We start from the raw sequence: 7,557 nt of genomic DNA, 5'->3' as shown, positions 1-7,557 counted from the left end.
TTCAGCACTCAGCCTTCTTTACAGTCCAACTCTCACATCCATGCATGACCACAGGAAAAACCATAGTCTTGACTAGACGAACCTTTGTTGGCAAAGTAATGTCTCTGCTTTTGAATATGCTATCTAGGTTGGTCATAACTTTCCTTCCAAGGAGTAAGCGTCTTCTAATTTCATGGCTGCAGTCACCATCTGCAGTGATTTTGGAGCCCAGAAAAATAAAGTCTGATACTGTTTCCACTGTTTCCCCATCTATTTCCCATGAAGTGGTGGGACCAGATGCCATGATCTTCGTTTTCTGAGTGTTGAGCTTTAAGTCAACGTTTTCACTCTCCACTTTCATCAAGAGGCTTTTCAGTTCCTCTGTACTCTCTGCCATAAGGGTGGTGTCACCTGCATATCATAGGTCATACTGCATGAGACAAAGCCAATGTTCCACCTCTGCCACGTCTGCACCTGGACTGCTTGGGTTATTCCAAAGGCAGTGTTGCTCCTGCCCGCCAAGTGTCCTGTGTCAGGCATTCTATCTAAGGCTACCGTTCCGAATCAAGATCCCCAGAGTTAATGACTTCAAATGAGTTAACAAAATATACTACATTAAGGATTAAAGGGATTATTTTAAGACTTTTTTTTTAAATTATAGATCAGGAAATATTCCCTTTGTTATCATATACATTCATAAGTATTTTTAAGACAAGTCAGTAAATGAAATGGTGGAATCCCCTACAGAGAAGACGATAATGATAGCCAGATACAATTCTTTTTCTTCTCTTTAGGATTTAAGATGTAGGCATCCTCTGCCCTCTAACAGAGATATTACAAAGTGTACTTGCTAGCCAGTCTCTTTAAGTCATGGTTAACAGTTTCAGATATGCAAAGGTAGAGTAAGCATTGCCACTGGGAAAATGAACAATTTCTTGACCCATAAAAGAGTTATGCAAGAACTTTGTGACTGAGAGAACCAAACGTATAATCCATGGAACTTATAAAAATCTCTGTCTCAGAAACAGACTCACAGACTTAGAGAAACAATTTATGGATGCCAGGGTGAAGGATTGGGGGAAGGGATAGTTAGGGAGTGTGGAATGGACATGTACACACTTCTGTATTTTGAATGTATAACCAACAAGGACTTACTGTATCGCACATGGAATTCTGCTCAATGTTATGTGGCAGCCTGAATGGGCAGCGAGTTGGGGGAGAATGGATACATGAATATGTATATGTATATGTGTGGCTCTGTCCCTGTCCCTTTGCTGTTCACCTGAACATTGTTAATCAGCTCAGCTATACCCCTATACGTGGCAACCCACTCCAGTATTCTTGCCTGGAAAATCCCATGGACAGAGGAGCCTGGTAGGGGTTGCAAAGTTCATGGGGTTGCAAAGAGTCGGACACGACTGAGCGACTTCACTTTCACTATACCGCTATACAAAATAAACACTTTTTTCTTTTAATTTGTTTCTTAACTCACAAATTCTTTCTCCTTCCAACTGTCTATGATTTTCACTGTCCAGTACCTAGAAAATCTTTGTTCCAGACTGGGTTCTCACAGACAACTCAGCTTTCATTACACCCCTTGAACTTCACCTGCTTTCATACATTCTGTATGCTAAGAATTTCTAGCTCTTCCTTTGCTCACTCAACTTTTCTCTATAGAATACACCAGCACTTTCTGTTATTTCTCTTCCTCTCACTTTTCTACCAACCCTCCATCACAGAAGGCCCAAACCCTGTTAGCAGACTTCAAAACAGGAGCAACTGAGTAGAAAGTTTAGAAGATAGGAAAAGGGAAAATGCATTTGTTAATATACATTTCTTATGAAGGCCATTTTGGGAGTGGGTAGGGTGTGTGTTGGTTTTATGAAGTGGAGTTGTAAATTAAAAAATAGAAAGTGAAACTCAGTCATGTCTGACTCTCCAACCCCATGGACTATACAGTCCATGGGATTCTCCAGGCCAGAATACTGGAGTGGGTAGCCTTTCCCTTCTCCAGAGGATCTTCCCAACCCAGGGATCAACCCAGGTTTCCCACATTGCAGGCGGATTCTTTACCAGCTGAGCCACAAGGGAAGCCCAAGAATACTGGAGGGCTTAGCCTATCTATCCCTTCTCCAGTGGCTCTTCCCGACCCAGGAATCGAACCAGGGTCTCCTTCATTGCAGGCGGATCTTTACCAATTGAGCTATCGGGGAAGATAGAAGAAGGCTACCAATCTGGGGGATCATAGTAGGAATGACTAATTTTCATACAGCCAAGGGAAAGAGTGCCTTGGTTAGTGTCCTTTCATCATCATGCAAAATCAAGATTTGGCTTCTAATTTCTGTGAACATATACTGGACTTTGGAAACCTGTTCTCAGTAAAACAAAACATGTAAAACACAGTTAATCAGTTACTTTTTGACCTGATAGCACCTGATAGCAACATACCATAAGGGAGAGAACAAGATTTGAGGCCAAAAGATTTGGTTTTAATTGGGCCATTTTTCCATGTTAGCTGTGTAAATTCAAGTTTCTATTAACTGTTCGAGCATTTTTCTTACATATAATGAGATTTCTCATTAACCTTGTAGAGTCACTGTGAGAATTAGACATACTATATATTAAGCACCTGACAGAGTGTCTGACAGTATGTACTTGATGGATGACACTAAAATTTCTTTATGTGTTTAGTTTTTTGATTAGTTAAATATCTAGTGTATGTGTAATGTTGTTTATGTAATCAGTAATTAATAATGGAAAATGCGACTGATATAAGACATGGATACAATAGTAAAGAATGCATTTGTTTATTACCTTTACAATGTTTTGCCTTTTGTTACTGGAAGAAATCCCAAATGTCTAATGGAAATCTGAAAAGAAAAAAAATAAAAGGAAAAAGTGAGCTTGTTAGAAACAACTAATCAAACATTGTGCAATAACTGCCACTGTTATAGCTGTAAACACGTTGGTAAAAGCTGACACAAGACTTTTTAAATTATGAATGTGATTAAGCCAATGATCATTATGAGAACATTAATTAATACTGCCACTTTGGGCCACATGACTCAGCTTTGTCTAATAAGCTTCATAGGTCAAAAGCTCTCAAATGAGATAACCAGAAATTCCTGAGCAGGTGATCACATGAACATTCAAAGTCAGTGATGCAGTTCAATATGAAATTAAACTCCATATTTACACACATATCTTTTATTAGACATGTATTTTCTCAAATTATGGAAAATATTGAAAAACTTGAATGAAACTATACATGTTATCTGTTTAAAGAATACCTTCATGAATTTTTGTGGTAAAAATGCTGTTTTCTGAGCTTGAGTAACCAACCAGATTTTCCCCACCAAAATTATCCTTATTGTTTTAGATTAGCAGGATGCTGTTGTTCAGTTCTAATCTTTCAGTGTCATGATCATTGAATACAATAAAAAATAAACACATTTTTTAAGATGTTTCTCCAGTTAGTTGGGTAAACATTAAACCTATACCTTGAAACAGTTGAAAATATTGAAAATACAGAGATGTTACTGGTTTTAAGTGAAATTCAGAGAGAGAAAACAGCATGAACTTTTTCCAAAATATATTTTCATTTGGGGGAATATATTTGTATTGCCTCACATGGTCTGAATTTCTATCCCACATTAGTTTATGATTAACCTTATGACCAAACATATTTTTAAAAGTATGGTTTGAATAAGCTATCTGGAAAAATAGCTCTATTTGGCAAATGAGTTAAAAGCTTGAGTTAAAGAATAAATAAGGTTCATTTCCTTCAATTAAACACCCTCCACTAGCTGAAGCCCAGGTCTAAAACTACATGTGAGCATTAGTAGGTGCTCAGTTAATAATTTTTTTAAATGTTACCATTCTCTATTTTTATTGACATATAGTTGAGTTGCAGTGTTCTGCTAATTTTGCAAACTATTACATTTTTAGAATATGGAGAAGGAAATGGCAACCCACTGTGGTATTCTTACCTAGAAAATCCCGTGGACATAGGAGCCTGGCCGGCTACAGTCCACGGAGATGCCAAACATGACTTAGTGACTTAACCACCACATTTAGAATAAATTTTATTAACTTTTAATTATCTTTCAAAATGTAGCATTATCTCTCATTTTAAGCACCTTTTTGAACAATATCTGTGTTCAAATATTAAGGAAATTAAAAAAATTAATAGCCTATCAAATATAAACTCAAATGTTGAAGATTTTTTTTTACCCCAAAGTACTCTGACCATAGGAACATTTACTTTCTTAATTTTAACAGTCTGTATGAGTTGTAGTAATCACATTCTATATAACCTTTTTTAGAACATGAAAATACAGGGAAGATATTTGTAAGTAACTTTGGGATTACTACACTGTCAAATCATAATTAAGTTGATCCAGTTTAGAAATAAAAGAAAATATGTCTTTGAATTGGTAGTCTTGTAAAGTCTTAAAGGGAGTTGTTTAAGTATACACACACTGTTTCTTTCTTCAAATCACCTGGTGTAGTATTCTGTCTGCAAAAAACAAAAGGGTAAAATGTGTACTTAGGGTGACCCCAGGGAATGATCCTAGCATATCATCCAAAATCCGTGCCCTCCCAAGTGTGTAAATTTGGGATTCAGCTTCTCAATTTCTACAAAATAGCCTGTTGTTTTCACTGGAATTGAATTGAATCTATAAATCAATTTGAAGAAATTGACATATGAAGAATGTTCTTTCAAACCAGTAACATATTTTTGTTCTAAATTTCTCTCAGTAAGGTCATTTATATTTTGGTAAATCTGGCTAAGCGTATGACTTTTTATGACTTTGCTGTCAAGGTAAAAATAATTTTTTTAATTTTATATTTCAATTGTATATTGCTAATAATACAGAGATATTAATGTGTTTTAAGTTTTGACCTCAAACTCTGTGAACCTTAAAGATTTTCTGTGAACTATTATGTTGAATGAAAACAGATTAATATTTTCCAAGTTTATATATATATTTTTCTTTTTGTCACTGTACTAAAATCTCTATAATGTTGGATATGGAACTGAAGAGTTGATAGCCTTGATTAATGCCTAACTTCAATTGATTTAAATGGTTCAGTAATTTACCAATTATTGAATAAGTTAGCTATAGCATCTTTTAAATGTCCATTTTTAGATTGAGGAAACTTTCTTCTAATCCAAATCTGTTAAGACTTCATTTCTTCTTTTCATGTGTGAATGTTGGATTTTTCCATTGCCTTTTCTGTCTCTAATGAGACAAGTCTTTTATTTTTCCCCTAATGCTGTTCAATTATATAATTGAACTTCAAAAATTTTTAAGCTTGCATTTCTGAGAAGAACACACTTGTTCATAATATATTTTCTTTTTTTGCATATAACTGAGAGCAAGTTGCTAAACGTCTTTTGATTTGGGGAGAGTGGAGGAGGATTTGAATCTTTGTAGCCTGCCATCTGATTATTAGAAAAGAAAATATCTGAAGGGCTTCACGAATGAAGTTTATGGCATAAAGATAAATATTTGGGAAAATGGTGTAAGATTCTAATTTATTTCCGTGAAAGAAATTAAATAGTGGGCATTAACAGGGGAGGGGCAAAATGTTTATTTAAAGAAAGGTATTGTTGTCCCTGATGGAAGATATTATTTTACCAAACCAACTCATTAATCTGCAACTTGGAAAAGCTAGAATCCTGGTTAAATTTTAGAATCTATTTATGGAAAATATGAAACAATAATGACAACAAGACAGATGCTTCTCCTTCAGTGTAAAACTCGGGAGGCACCTTCCCCAAGATTCCTCTGTATCAAGAGAAAGCTCAAAATACATCCCTGGATCAGTGAGAGATAGAAAGGGTCTGAGATACCTCACAGGTTGCTTATGACCTAGAGTACATAGAAGACTATCTAAAGATTTCTGCTAAAGAAGTATGGAAGCATCTGTGAGAGGACCAGGGGATCTAAGAAGGCAGGAGGCTCAGTGACCTGCATAGAAACAAAATGGTTTCACAGAAATGTCAGTCAAAGCCAGCAGTGAAAGAATATGATGACTATCTGTTGCCCTTCTCTGTTCAAATTACCCAGCACTTCAAGTACAAGGAAATAAAAAGGAAGAATAAGAAATATGTCATTCACTGAAAAAAATTCAGCATTCACTGATTTATTTGCACTGATAAAATTAAGTTGCTGCCACTAAATGAACTAGCACATTAAAGTCAATATTATATTTAACTATTAAAAAAATGAAGCTAGCTTTATTTAAATACATATTTTCTGAAATGACAAATTCCTACAAATGATAAATAATTAGTTGAGTTCTTTGTGTTTTTATTCAAGTATATGTTTTTTGATCAAAAAAAGTATTTGGTTTAACCTGTATTTTAGGTTCATCTATATGTGTTTTTTTACTTTGTCACCAAGATTACTATAACTAGCTATTTTTTTTTCTATTAAATCTTTAAATATGATTGCTGTTCTTTGCTAGTATTAAAATATAGGGTCTCAAACTGGGACATTATTCTTTAATAATTTTCATGACAGCTAAAGCAGAGGTTGGCTTACTTCAGTCATTACTAACAAGAATACTAGCCTATTTTCAGATGTTTTAAAAATATTTGGAGTACTAATTCATATTCTCTGCAAAAAAGATACTGTATTTGAACCTATGTGGAAATGATTTAAAAAAAATTTTTTTTCATGCTTTCTACATACTTAAGGACTTCCCAGATGGCTCAGTGGTAACAAATTTGCCAGCAATGCAGGAGATATGGGTTTGATCCCTGGGTTGGGAGGATCCACTGGAGATGGAAATGGCAACCTACTCCAGTATTTGGGCCTGGAAAGTCTCATAGGCAGAGGAGCCTGGCGGACTACAGTTCATGGTGTCTTAAGAGTCAGACATGACTGAGCATGCATGCACCACATACTTAAGTGTAATTTTTTCTCCCAAAATATTGTACATCTGTATTTTCTCAAATTGTTATAAGTCATTTCATTTTTAAAATCAGCTTGGCTTCCCTGGTGGCTCAGATGTAAAGACTCTGCCTGCAACGCTGGAGACCCAGGTTCGATCCCTGGGTCAAGAAGATCCCCTGGAGAAGGAAATGGCAACCCACTCCAGTATTCTTGCTTGGGAAATCCCATAAACATAGGAGCCAGGCGGGCTACAGTCCTTGGGATCACAAAGAGTCAGACACAACTGAGCAACTAACTCTTTCCAATATTTTCACTTAATCTTGATCTTTGTTTCAATGTTAGCTTAACAAACATGCTCTTTTACTTTCAGATAAAATTAATAATTTGATGGCTATTGTGGAAGAGAGTCAATAAAATTATTATAAAGACAGCCAGGATCTATACAAAACAAATGAAAGAATTGTTCCTTTTAAAAATAATGAAATAGAGATAAAAGCTAAAAAATTTTTTTTCTAAAATATCTTTGTCTTTATATGTTATTTAGAGTATTAAATAGAATAAAAGGTAGTTACCATAGACTTATTCACCTGGATAAATTATTTCAGAAATGCATAAAGAGAAGAATCCTATTCCATTATTTCCATTATCTGATAATATTATTAAGAAATAA

Source organism: Bos mutus, chromosome 7, assembly GCF_027580195.1.
Source record: "Bos mutus isolate GX-2022 chromosome 7, NWIPB_WYAK_1.1, whole genome shotgun sequence".
NCBI classification, from domain to species: Eukaryota; Metazoa; Chordata; class Mammalia; order Artiodactyla; family Bovidae; genus Bos; species Bos mutus.
The sequence above is the reverse complement of the archived record's forward strand: the minus strand, read 5'-3'. Positions refer to the sequence as shown.